Below are 14,351 nucleotides of genomic sequence, written 5' to 3'. Positions count from 1 at the left end.
TAAGAACGAAGACCACTGTTTTAAATTTAAGGTATTTGAGGTTATTAAATTAAGCAAGAATTGGGAAATGTTAAAAGTATCACAGAAAGTAGAGAGCTCTACTGGATACTGAACCTACACGCAGACAGATGACAAGGCATAAATGGTAAGGTCTCTTTAAGACGTAGTCTAAAACAGAGGAGACCCATATTTAAGTGACTGATCAGGCAATAAAAGTCCTATTAGCAGAGCAATGTATTTATTGCATCTGAAAAGTGTCGTTTGTATGGTCTAAAGAAGCAATTTTGCAAAAGCGCTTACCTTGTTTTATCATTATTTTTATGTTTTATTGTGTTTTATTACACTTTTCTGTCTATAAAGCATCATTCCTATTTTTTTTTTGTATATTAGTAAAATTACCTTTAAAGGGGAATGTTTTTTTTTTCTAGCAATTATAAAAAAGAAGAATAAAATAGTGGATGTGGAAGAAGGAGTGAGTGTCCATTAGAGAAAATACTGTTGGTGTTTCTTCATTGTGAATGTTGGTGATGAAAATATGCAAATATATAATATTGGTATAAATAACCTGTAAATAGAATACAAATAAAAGACTCCTACTCTTTTCAATAGGTACCATGGTGTATTTTACATCCACCTGAGCTACCACTAACTCAAGCAGTTGGAGCCTCGGTTTAATCTCTCATTTGAAGGATGTGATAATCTTTGCCAAAAAGCTGCATGTTGAGATACATGGCATAACTTGTTAAGTAAAGATTGTGACTATTTATTCTTTTTATTATTTATTTTATTTTTATTGGCATTTGTTTACTGTGATGGTCTGACTATGTAATCTGCCCATTTTCAGAGAAGGCCCAGGGAGAAAAGCTCCACAATAAAATAGCATTACAGGAAATACATGAAAATGTATAAAATGAGGAGAGATTGGCATGAATTGTTATAAATATGATTACATGAGTTACAGGTAATGAGTGAGAAAGCTTATTCAGCTAGGTTAAGTACAAGAGATAATTTTTGGAGGGGCAACGTTGACTAACATAATATTGCATTGACTGGCAAAAGTAACAGTGGTTACAATATTTAGGTCCAACATTTATCAATGGAAATTGAATATGGAAGATTATATGATAAGTTAGGGAGTTGCTGTGCAGGTTGAGAGAGTAATACAGAAGTATGCAGCAAAGGTGATGAGATAAAATACTGTAGGAAAAACAGGCCATGGGTCTTTACAGTTGTGTAGAGTAATGGAGATTAGTATTGTGCACAGAGAAGCTATAAGGGGAAGACAATATGGCCTATGTGTGGTGATAGAAATTAAGCTGTTGTTTAACCTAGTGGGAGACAGGGCAAATACATTCTTGGTAAGGTAGTAATTGAAAGTGATTTTGAAAGGGTGATAATGGTGAAGTGATCTGACAGAAGCAGGTAATGAAATCTATGACTTGTCAACACAACTGAAGTTTAGGTTTAATCTACAGGACTTAAGGGGGTTGTGGATAAATAGTAGGTATCAGTGGACCTATGGTTTTCTTTTGGGGTGCATTTGGGGAGATTAGACCTCTCTTATTTTACATTACAAAAGCAGTCAATGTCTCAGTCTTGGGACTACTAGAAACTTGAAAGCTTATAGCAAAGCATTTAGACTACATTTTGCATCCAAGGAAGTACATTTAAACTGTATTTAAAATACTGCACTTACCTTTCCCTTTAAATCAGTTTTTTATGTTATATTTGTTCTTTATCTGAGTATCTTTTTTACTAAATAATACTCTTCTTTTAACTGGATTCAGTCTAGAACCCCATATAAAAGAGGAGTGTTAAATAGTAAAAAGAAGGTGATGGTTTAGGATTAATAAATCTAATAGTATTTGCGGCTTCTTTGAATTCATATAAAGTGTTAATATGGATGAAGGATAAAGAGAAATTAGTGGCAAAGATATTTAATTGCAAACGCAAATATACATGGGAAGAAGTTAGGTCTAATGAAAGAATAAAAAAGAACATTATAATGATGAACTGCCATTTTTTTAGAAATTATTATAATATGGAAGATAAATATACTGATCATATAAAGGGGAAAAAGTAATGTATGATATCAGAAGATCATAGATTAATCATTCTCTATTAATCCATGGGAAAACTTGCAAGAAAAACATAAAAGCTATCAAAGAAAGAAATATATGGCACAAAAATTGGGTAGAATGTCAGGATTTCTTATGAAGGTTAAATATATACAAACTTCCTGTTAAAAGTAATATGCTATATAAAAAGAGAAGTGACAGCATTTGCTTATATTATGGAGAAGAGGAAACAGCAGAACATGTGTTTTTAACATATAAAGGCTGAGAAAATTAGGAGAAAAATCGTGTGAAGAAAATTATTTTGGAAATATAAAAGAAAAAGATACAAAGAGGAATATGATAGCATATGTATTTTATAAGGATATTAAAAAAGATAGCAAAATAAGAATAGAGAGAGCAATATTTTATGTTTCATGTTTCCTTTTCATACATTTTTGAATCATGAAAACACTTGTATGCCATTTTATTTATCAATACAGAATTATCCAAATTGACTTTCTTTTTATACAATGTATATGTTTACCATAATGTACATAGTTCTTTTATACTTATTAAATTTCCCATTCTTTCTTTATTTCATGAATACCAAACTATATTCCTAACACCGTAATTTCAGTTATTTCAGTTAAAGTAAATTGTATACCTGCTGTTCCCTGTTCCTTTTAATAATTCTGTTAAATATCAAATTGCCTTTTCCATTCGAAATATATATTTTTTGCTATAACAACAATATCATCTGCATAAGTCATTATTACAAGAATTTATGCATACTTTTCTATTACATATTCTGATTTTTTTTTCATTTTACCGTTGATTTTACTATCATACCTCTCAACCTCTTAGCAGAAGAAATCTGGACAAAGCAAAATATAATGCGAGTGACTAAAGCCCAAAAATAGAGATGTGATTTAAATATTGATAGTATAAATGTAGAAAGTTGCTAGAATAAAAGCTTTAGTGTTACTATGCATTTTCTGAATGATATAAAGTCTGAAACTGAAATGTCTGCCATTACTTAGAGAATTCTGTCATCACTGGTTAGCCATAGAACCACAAATTTTATGAGGAACAGACCAAAAATATGAGACAAAACTCTGGACAGTTGAGAGCTATGCTAATATTAAATTCACAATTAAAACAAACAAAATACTATTCATTGGACGTCCTTGTCTAAAGCCATTATTCATTTCTACTTCTCTACTTAATCACTCATTAATAAGTATTCTCACTTTATTGTTTTTATAAACAGTCATATGTATGTTTTTAGGGTCTGTATTAAACATTGAAGTTTCAAAACTTCGAATGCTCTAATATCGACCCCTATTCAGCGAACGCTTACAACATCGAACATGCAGAACAACAAATTTTTTCCTAGGGAAAAATTTGCTGTTCCAAAACACATACACACAACACAAGCACACCAAATAAACAGCAATCCACACACATACACCTAAAATCTTACATCTAACCCTACACTAAACTGTACATACACCACTAACTATCCACTTACCTTAACCCAAACCCTAACCCTAAGGTCCATCACTATTGCACACTTACCTCACCTGTGCCCTAACCCTAACTCACCTACCCCACCCTAACCCTCACATCCACACAATCGCACACTTACCTGACCTGCACCCTAACCCTAACTCACCTAACCCACCCTAACCCTCATGTCCACACAATCAAACACATACCTAACCCATGCCCTAAGCCTAACTCATCTAACCTGAGCCCAATCGTACACTTACCTGAACCCAACCCGTAACTTTCCACCACAGCACTGAAAATAGTGAAGTGACAGAAATGAACAACCAAATTCTTTCCATAGGAAAACATTTGGTTTTCTGTAGCTTTGCTATTTTCAGAGTTTGCTGAATAGGGGTTGATATTAGAACATTCAAAGTTTTGAAACTTCGATGTTCTAATATAGACCCTGTTTTTATTCTTTTACTAAGAGTGTAATTATCCATATATTTCCATAATACTTCATGTTCTATAGTACCAAAACCTTTATTGACATGACCTACCATTAATTTTACTTTGTATCCTTCTTTCATAACATCATCTACTACATCCCTTTTAATCATTAAAAGTTTTTGACAACTTCTACCTTTAATACCAAGTACACTTTCTACTACTATATTTTGTATTTTATTTTCCATCATCTTCTGTATAATATTCATAAATGTCTTATAATCAGCAGTGTTTAATACTATTGGCCTCCATTTTTTTTTTTCCTTATTCCCTTTTTTCCATAAGAATTTTAAGACTCCACGACAAATCTCTTTATACTCAACCCATCATCCATCCTTTCATTCAAGTTTTTAAAAAATAAACTTTTTTGCCAATCCTTGAATTTTTTACACATTTCATGACTAATTCTATCTGAACCTGCTACTGAATCTAAATTAACTTGCCTAATTATTTTATATAATTTATCAATTATTCCTTTCGAGTGGCGTTTGAAAGACATGCGTGAATGGGCATGCCTTCGTTGAAAGTTGGGCGTCTGGCTGGCACCTCGGCACCGTAAAAATCTGCCAATCATTAGCAGACTGGAGTTCTGCTGTGGTGACCCCTAACCTAACTAAAAAGCCAAAAGAAGTAGAACATCATCAATTATTCCCTTTTCAAATTCTTTATTCATTAACTCTGTGAATTTTTTAACTTCTCAATCTTTTTGAACATTTCTACTTACCTTCTTTCTATACATCTTTTCTACATATTATATCACTACTTCCATAATTTGTATTTGATTTTTCTTAATTTCACCATTTCATTCTTCATTTGCCTTATTACACGATTCTATTTTACTACTTTTCTTAAATATGCTGATAGCTCTTCTTTATTCCTTATTTTAAGTATCTTTGCTTAACTAATAAATTTTAATTCCTTCTTTTATTTCTTTATATATTACTTTTTCATTCTCACAGAATTCTATTTTGTTATATTCAAAATTTTCAAAAACTCTTATCATATACATCCACATATTACTATTTCTCTTTTTTATACTTTTTCTTAAATACTATTCAGCCATCAGTCCAATTTTCAGAAAATGGTACCATTGTTAAATGTTCTTTCCATAAGTATGTAATTGCACCCTCTCCATTACTTTCTATATTCCATTTTTCATTTATTCCTTTTCCTATCTTAATATATTCTTTTTCTTCAGTTTCTATCCATATTGCTAGTTGATCTGAAAATTATGTACTTAGTACTTCTATTATTTTTATCCTTTCTGATATTATAAAATAATTGATCTCTGTTTTAAACATATTTATTTTATATGTCCATCATTTTCCTTTCCATAAAGTTAACTTTCCACATTTCATTACTTCCTTCATTTTATGTATATTTTTTCCCTTTTTCGTTCTTCTTTCTCTTAAGTCACAATTAAAATCTCATGTTATTATTATATTCATTAATACTATAACATAAGCTAGTGAGTATAAATTGTTATAATTCTATATACTTTTTCCTGTCTTCTAATAGCCAGGAAGGTCAATGTATCCATTCTTACTAAAGTTTTATCTAATATCTAAACTGTTCGCCCGAGTCTAGTTATGATAGCTGCCAAAAAAGCAGTTACTAGAAAATGGAAATCAAAGTCAAAACCAACTTTACTAGAAATAGTGAATATAATAACAGAGTTAAAACAACTAGGGATCCTTAGAAAAGAGTAGAAGCAAATTACACAGGAAGAAAAAAATGGGAACTGTGGGATCAATACATGCAGAGGAAGAATAAGGTTTAAAAGAAGGCAGGATTTGTATGAGCTATATGAACTGACTAATAATGACTGGACATGTTAAAAGTGATGTATAATGATTGTGTGTATAGCTGTGTCACACAGTTTAGAATGCATAATATTTGCAACAGCAGAGATTGTGTTGCTATAGCTTATTGTCATTTAAATAAACATAACATGGCCTATGCCATATATGATAATTTAGTAAAGATGTTTCTTGTTTTAAAAAAAATGCAAGTCTGTAACAATGTTTATTACCCAAATTCTACATTATGTGCCCATTCCATAAGTTTTCTGTCTGTAATCTTTCTTATTTTATTATGAACCTTATATCTTCTAATATAATTATGTCTATATCATAATTTTTGCACCATTCTATTAATCCTATTTCCCTTGTTATATGTATGACTATTCACATTTATTGATAATACTCTTAAGTTATTCCTTCTTTTATCTGTTAGTCTGTCAGATATTGTTTATTTTTTCCTTTGTTTTCTTTTTTATTTCTATGTATTCCCTTTATTTCTTTTACATTTATGCTCTTAAACTTTTTTCTAACTTTAACTCTTTTACCTATGGAAGTTTTATTTTTCAGTCCAGTTTATATCCTCTTCATAGTTAAATTCTTAATTTTCATCTACATCTTTATCAAGTTCTTTCGCACTAACTTCTGTCTCTTTTGTCATTTTATTTCTACTTTTTGTTTTATCTTATCCTTTTCTTTTCCTGTCACTTTAATTTCTTTAATGTTATTTTCTTTTTCTTATTCTGTACAATCCATTGCTAAATGTCCTTTTTATTTACATTTAACATGTCCCACCTTTCAAATAATGTAACACCTTCTTTTTTCACAATTATTCACAAAATGCCCCTCTTTTCCATATAAAAAACATGTTCTTACTTGGCCCCAGTACTTTACTAAACCTTGGTTCCTTTCCACATGTATAACCCTTGGTATATGTATAATTTTATAATTTTCCATTTTCAAAACAACACTGCTGTTCCATCCCCCAGTCCATAAACCCTTATCATCATAAACTTTTACAATATCCAACACTACTTTCCAAACATCTTTTTAAAGTCTATTTTTCAATTTCAGTTCAAATTTGTATATGGATCTTTTTCTTTGTATCTCTGAATGCCATTTTTATAATATACTCATTTCATGGATTTTCATTTTTCTTTTTTCAAATTCACTAATAAATTTCTCCACATTGTGCAAAGTCTGAAATATAATGTCACATAAGGTATCTCTATTTATAACAATAAATGCCCTTATTTATATTGCAATGCCCAGAGGTAAAATAACATAGTTCAATTTCTATTACCTGTTCAGTGGAATTTCACACCTATTGCAGCCTTACCACCAGTTTTCTTTTATTTAAATTCTCCAATTCATTTATCTTCTCTCTCAATGAACTGGTCACTGTCCTAGCAGAAGTTTTATTCTTTTCTCTTTCTTTATATCGTTCCATGACTTCCGCTGTCTCCTCTTCTCTGATTTTCTCCATTATCTATCCCCACAATATTTCACTGTTGTTCTTGGGTTCACTTTGATTCATCATTTCATGTAATATATTATACTGCAACCCTCCTGACTAAAGAGCTGCAACAACACACTAGTGGCTTCTTCTGTCTTCAAGTCTGTGAATAGGTTTTGCATGAACAAAACCACTAAATCAACCAATGCACCATCTCCTGAGCCAGAATTCACCTCTGCTCCTTTACTTCTGGTTTCTAAGACATGTAACATCCTCCCAGCTGCCACAACACTAGGATCAAGACATGCGCTCATCACCACTGGCATTACTCATTGATATTACTATAGAGAGCAGAAAAAGCTCCCTGATGCCCTGGGCAAATTCCCATAATAGTATAAATATCACTTTGTGGTTTCCCTTGAAAAGAGTCCATTAGCCTAGTGGGAATTGCCCAGTCAACAAAAAATATAAATAAATAAACAAATAAACACAATATGACAATACTGCCAGCAACTACATCAGTTGTATCCTTGAGTTTGCTTTTCCAAATAAGCGGGCATTATTGACAGGAAACTTATGTTTTATGAAGCTATTTACTTGAGTGCTTTTTTTTCTGTTCATCTCAACATTTGATTATTTAACTTAAAAGGCATCTCCTTTGAAAGCTTTTAGCATTGTGGTCACTTTTTAAATTATTTTTAAACTTTATTGACTGTGTCTATTTTATGCATATTCAAGTACAGGAAAAATGCTATTAATTCTTCAACTTCCCAGCTTTGTCTTTCACAAAATATGAGGTTCAGGATACATCATGACTTATAAATTAAGTGGGTTATTTTGTTTAGACATGACAGGAATTGATATTAGTAAAAAACGAAAGAGAAAACTGAAAATACAAAACTCTCTGTCAGCTCAGGTCTGTAGAGCATTGAGCATGTGTCACTCTAATGACAGAGCACATAATTCAAATATAAGAATGCTTTTCCATTTAACTTTTCTAAAGACCATTTTACATATTTTACAAGCCTCTAAAACTGATCAGTAATATTTTCTATGAAAAAGATTAACATTTTTTTTGCTTATGAACTTTACTAAATGAAAAAGATGCATGAATGAATAGCATTTAACAGGATAATAACACACTTTTAGTTCTCCACCAATCTGTTTGTAGGCATTATGTACCTCTGTCAGTATAAAAGGTCAAACTCCTCTACCACTAACAATAAAAAGTTAACAAAAACACAAAGTAATCCCCAAAAGCTGACAACTTCAAAACATGATCATATACAGAATTGCCCACATGCAGTGATATACAGTTCCTGGCATATACATACCTAGCTACATTTGGAAAAACAAGCTATAAAGATTATCCACATAGGCCCAGCTGGATAGCACAGTAATAAGACCATGAATATGACCAAGTTGGGTCTAGTTTGATTAGGGGCTTTAGCACTGACAGAGCTGGACACGGGAAATAGATCTGAGCAGCAGAATGCTGGCTTGCCAACCCTGCCAGAGGGACTGGTGGTGTGGCAGCTATTTCATCAAATCAAAACAGAGGCTTAAAACTGGTACATCTATAACTGGAAATCAGGGCTTGGCTTATCAGGTCATCAGTGACAATCTCATTAGCATAAGGATGGGTGTGCTTATATATGAGGAATGGTATAGGATGCCCTCATGTGATGTGAGTACTCAGAGGTGGCATTAAAATTTAACAAGAATAAAGACCCTAATAGCTGCCAGAATTATGCCCTTTGTGATCAGCTCCCCCCATAAGGGAAAAATAGACTGACTTTTCATGGAAGGCTGATGACTGGCCATCAAGGGGGATAACAATGACTTAGAATTATTTCTATAACTTGCTACCATTGTTGCTGGACTACAGGTGCTCTGTATTTGTTTTGATAAACAATGTGGACCATCCCTATTATAGAGTTCGACTTTTGCTCTTTGTTTATTTTGTATTTCAACATTTGTGAATACTGCTTTACTGCTTTAGGTTCTCTGATGACTGGATTTCTGTGTTGGGACTCCTTGTAATTCTTTATTTAAGGATTCAGTGTTCAGTGTATGGGACTGCTGTGGTTTTAAGGATTTAGTGTTCAGTGTTTGAAACTGACACTTTTATACTTCTTTAATAGTGATTGTTCGGTAAGGCCTCCAGCGTGCCACATCCTGGGGCTGTTACAGTTCTTGGTTCATTGTTGGGATTGTTTTGAATTTATATACAATTTGCAGTATCCTGTTTAGTTATCTTCATGTTTTAATGCTGAAGTGATCTTGTGTCATAAATCAACAGTATTCACAAAGAACTTTTGAGTTGCATTTGTTAATTCAAACTGATTTCATAGTGGCCCTCATCAACCTTTGTCTACTGTGGGCTTCTTAGTGTTTCTTTTTACATCTCACTTTTAAGCATTTAATGATCTATTTCAGAGTTTAGAACAGTTATTACAGTGATCCTCAGTTGCAGCACTTTATAAAGTTCACTGTGTGATTCTGCTGAATTTATCAGCAGTAGGCTTGCTTGACTATTGTTAATGTATTGTTTGACTAGTGTCATCTGTGTAGTGGTTTCATTTGTGAGTGGCCACTGGAGGTTTTGCAGATTTTAGTGAATGTCTTTGGGAAAGTAGTTTGTATGTATTATTCTATACATTGCACTTTTTAGCATTAGTTATTTTGCATTTGCCTGATTGCTTTATACTCTGAGTGCACTTGGTTAGAAAATCATTCTTATTCTACAATAGTTTGTATTTTCATATGTGTTTCATCTTACATGTAAAGCTTTACCCATGTTTTTGTAATATGTGCATGCTTAAGGGGATGATAAAAATGTCGCTGAAGGTGAACCTGAAGCTGAACAGAAACTTGAAGCACTGAAATCCAATAGAACCTTGAAACATTGAAATGTCCTGTGAAGAGAATCCCTTCATGATAAGAATAAAGTTGTTTCTTGTAGTAATGACTGGGCAATGAGCTGCACATGCAGTCAACATTTTATAGCTGGCATGACCCACTCATAAATACACAGGCTCCTGCAACAGAACAACAACACTTACCCAATACTGTATGCTAAAAACCACAAACATTGTGGGGCACAGACAGACAGATAGTCATACATGATAGACACCAGACATCTGACTGATGGCAGGAGTGTGATAATCTGTGCTTCTGTATGTTGCTTTGCTCATTATAATGTACCATAGCAACAAATGTGTGCACATGCTGCCAAGTCATGCATTTTAATCCACATTCTGTTTGCTTTCACCATTCCCTTTGCACTGCAGTCAGTGCTGGCGACACAACATGGCTCTCTAGCAGATTTGTGCAATGTATAATGTTCTCCTCTGCAGTCATTCCTCTTATACTTAGCAGAGTGTGCATCTTGCTTTTGCCCTGCACTTTGTGTCTATGCAGACATTGCTAAAAGTGACTGCAGTGCTTTTCACATATAAAGTATACAATATGCTATACTGTGCACATCTGAACATACACCACAGCCTCCAGAGTGCCTCTTTATTTGGCTCCACCTCTTACAAAGAAATGTCAGAGAGATAGAGAAAATGTGCAGGTGTGTGTGAGTATGTGTGTGTGTGTGTGTGTGTGTGTGTGTGTGTGTGTGTGTGTGTGTGTGTGTGTGTGTGTGTGTGTGTGTGTGTGTGTATGAGTGCATGTGTGCATGAGTGTGTGTATTGTCTTTCCCACTAAACAGACAGTATAGCTGTGTGCTCTATGCTGGGTATGCACTCCATGATGGACACTGTTTGGATTTCATTTGTAGACTACATCTGACAGCATACTGTGCACTGAAAAAAAATTACAGCATGATATTTATCATACTGATCACTGTTGCAATAGCTGTAGCTGTATGGGTTATATCTTGCCAAGGATATAACAACCAGACAGCTTCCAAATCTTTATGGCATTTTCCATGTGCCCAAACGTTCCAGCAGCCCAAGCTGAGATGACTAAAAGACAAATTTGGGGGCCAAGAACTTCAGATTTTTACTACCACTAAAGAGTACACGCCTCTGGATCTTTTGAGGATCAGCATTCAGCTTGTGCTGTTCCTTTACTGGGAAGATATGTTCTCTTTAGTGGAAAAGAAACTTCTATTTTCTTAATCTTGTTGACATTTTATTACTTTCCTCTTCTGGAAAGTCATTTTAAAGTTAGTAGAGTTGTGTTTTAATAGACTATCTTGAGACTCTAATGTACTTTTAAATGGAGTGCTCACTTTTTCTTATTCTAAAGGTGATGTGAAGTAACTGAAATCATTATTTCTGTGGCAAAACCATACTTATTTTATTTTTTTTTTGGGGGGGGGTTGGAATAGTGATTTAAACTACTTTTTACTGTGTTTTTCCATTAAAAAGTATTTTTTTTTGAAGTGGTAGTGTTTACTGGCAATTGCTGCTTCTCCTCTCTTGGAAAGAGGCGCAGTTTTTGGCTTGACCATGGAATGGACTACCAATCCTATGGCAGGTCCTTCTTCCAGCCTCAAAAAGAAAAAAATAAGCAGGCAGCCTTTACCACCACAGCAGGCTAGCAATTTGCATCAGCCACAGGTGGGTGAATCTGCTGAGGCCATTTGCTGTACCTCAGACCACTCATCTTTTACTCCAGGAGCATGTGGTGTAGCACCTACAGCCACTATGGACTGGGGTTTAGCCATGTTCTCTATGGCTGTTGAAGCCCCCATAGTTGACAAGGTAGAGCTATTCTTGTTGTTCCTGAGAGAGGGAACAGGAAAGGTTTCTCTGATGTGCCAGAATGCTGTGCCCATCCCTGTGGAAGCTGCTGTCATTAATAACATGGTTGGTCCCATTTGTCTTGTCAAAAAGAAACAGAAAACCAAGCATGTATCTACTCTTCTTCAATTTTCTTTGGATAGGAGTAGTTTACTAGCACTGGCTCAGGGATTAATTTAGGCTACTGATCCTTCTTGTAAAGTAGTTTCTGGTCAAAGAAAGAAAGATTTCTCTTTTTCTGAAGAGATTAAAAATTCAGAGTCTGAACAGGAAGATGCAGACACACATAATAGGGTTTTTCTTCAGATTTCTGATTCAGACTCTGGGGAGAGCTCAATTTCTGATTCTCCCTTTGGGGGCTTCTGTTTCTGAGAAGCTGTTGCTAACATGTGCCAGTGATTTCTGTGGGAGAACACTGAGGTTTCTCAGTCCCTTAGAAAATAGTATGAGTTGTTACAGAAGGATTTTCTAGAACCTATATATATTCCTCCTGTTCTGTCTGCTTTAGATGATGTGTGTGTGTTACTGCTTGCAGTGTCCCTGATACTCAGCCAGCTACCCCTAAAAAGACAGATAGGATATATAAAGTTCCAGGTCTAGGACTATTCACTGAAAGCACATTTCACTGAATCACATTTCACTGAAAGAAATGTATATGCCCTTCTCTCCACTGTGGTGTGACCCTGGAGTTACTTTGGGGGATGTGGGGGATGAAGCCCCCACCAATTTACTATTATAGTTAGGAATCTAATTTATTTCAGTGAAATGTGATTCAGTGAAATGTGGTTTCAGTGAATAATCCTAGATCCATAAAATTCCTGTCTTTTAAATTTGTATACACTATTCCCAAACCTGACCGAGCAGCTAGAGCTCTTGCTGATATGACTGCTGATAAGCACATAGTTAATTCCAATGCTATTCTTTGCAATAAGGATGGGGCAATTACTGATAGGTAAGAGAAAATCATGTATATTTCCAAAACTTTGATTTTCAAAATTTTGAATTGTTAAGCTCATATGTTAAAGTTTGTCCTGACAAATTGTGAATATGTGAGGAATGTATAATCTGCAGTTTCTCCTTATGAAGAAAATCTGTATTAAATAACTTAATGTAGGATTCAATAAGCTATTTTGCCATGCAGGAACAGTGTAGCTGCTCCTGCACAGAATATGGCTGCCGAGCGATTGAGTAAACAACTGTTTTGATGTTCACGAGCCTGCCTACACTATTCCTGCATGAACACCACTGCATAATGCTAATTACCTCATTTGCTGGTTAAAATCATGCAAAGGCGGTGAATTAGTGATTCAGCAAGCAGGCAAGCATCCATGCAAAAATAGTGTTAGTTGCAGAAATGTATTTGGCTACTGGCCGAATATATTTCTGCAAAAATTAAAACAGAGGCATGACAGCTCAAATAAAAACAAGTATTATAATCTTTAGGCATGCCAATGGCCAACTATATGGCCATTGGCATGGAAAAGTCTTTCATGTTTATAAAAATAAAGTGTTTTTTTTGGCCTATCTCGGCTGTTTAAGCATAGGGCAGGGCACACAAACGGGATCATGCTGAAAATAAAAAAAAAATGTGAATACTCAATTTTAAGGGAAATCTGCATTTTGCCATTATAGTCTATGGCATGCAGAATCAAAACAATACCAGGCAACAGTGGTTGTTAAGGGGAAAGGCTATGGGGTAGTGCAGTAACTATGGACTAAGGCAGTGGAGTATGCAAATGAGGGGAAATTTACTGAATCACAAAAATATTCTAAGTGCCAAACTGCACCTAATAGTCTAGGTGCTAGAACACGATCATGTAAGCAGGAGGAGCAACAGACATGGAAAGGGTGTGTGGCATGCATGGTATAAGCACATTGGAGCCCTATGGGCCCCAGATAAGCTTAGCTAAGCACAGCTAAGCGAGGGTGTGTGTCTGAGGCTGTATTGACTTATTCCATGAAATGAAGTCCAGGGAGGGCCATTTCTTCATGTTTACATTAGCTAAATGGGTTTGCACAGCACACACCAAGTCTAAAAAAAAAAAACACCTGTAAATAGCAGGACTGTTTACATTTGGGCACCGGGTTTGCGCGGCACACCTTGGGGCTTAAAAGGAGAGGAAAGGGGAAGGGAAAAAAGGTAAAAATAAGAGAAATAGCAGAATAAAAGCAATCAAATACAAATTACATAGCTATCAGGTGGAATGCATCAGTCAGCCAATCATACAGGCACCATCTGCAGCACAACAGTATGAACTATGGAAATACCTTACAATCGTTTTTT

The sequence above is a fragment of the Protopterus annectens genome, chromosome 1.part2 (genome assembly GCF_019279795.1).
Source record: "Protopterus annectens isolate FY-2018-M chromosome 1.part2, PAN1.0, whole genome shotgun sequence".
Lineage (NCBI taxonomy): Eukaryota > Metazoa > Chordata > Ceratodontiformes > Protopteridae > Protopterus > Protopterus annectens.
The sequence above is the reverse complement of the archived record's forward strand: the minus strand, read 5'-3'. Positions refer to the sequence as shown.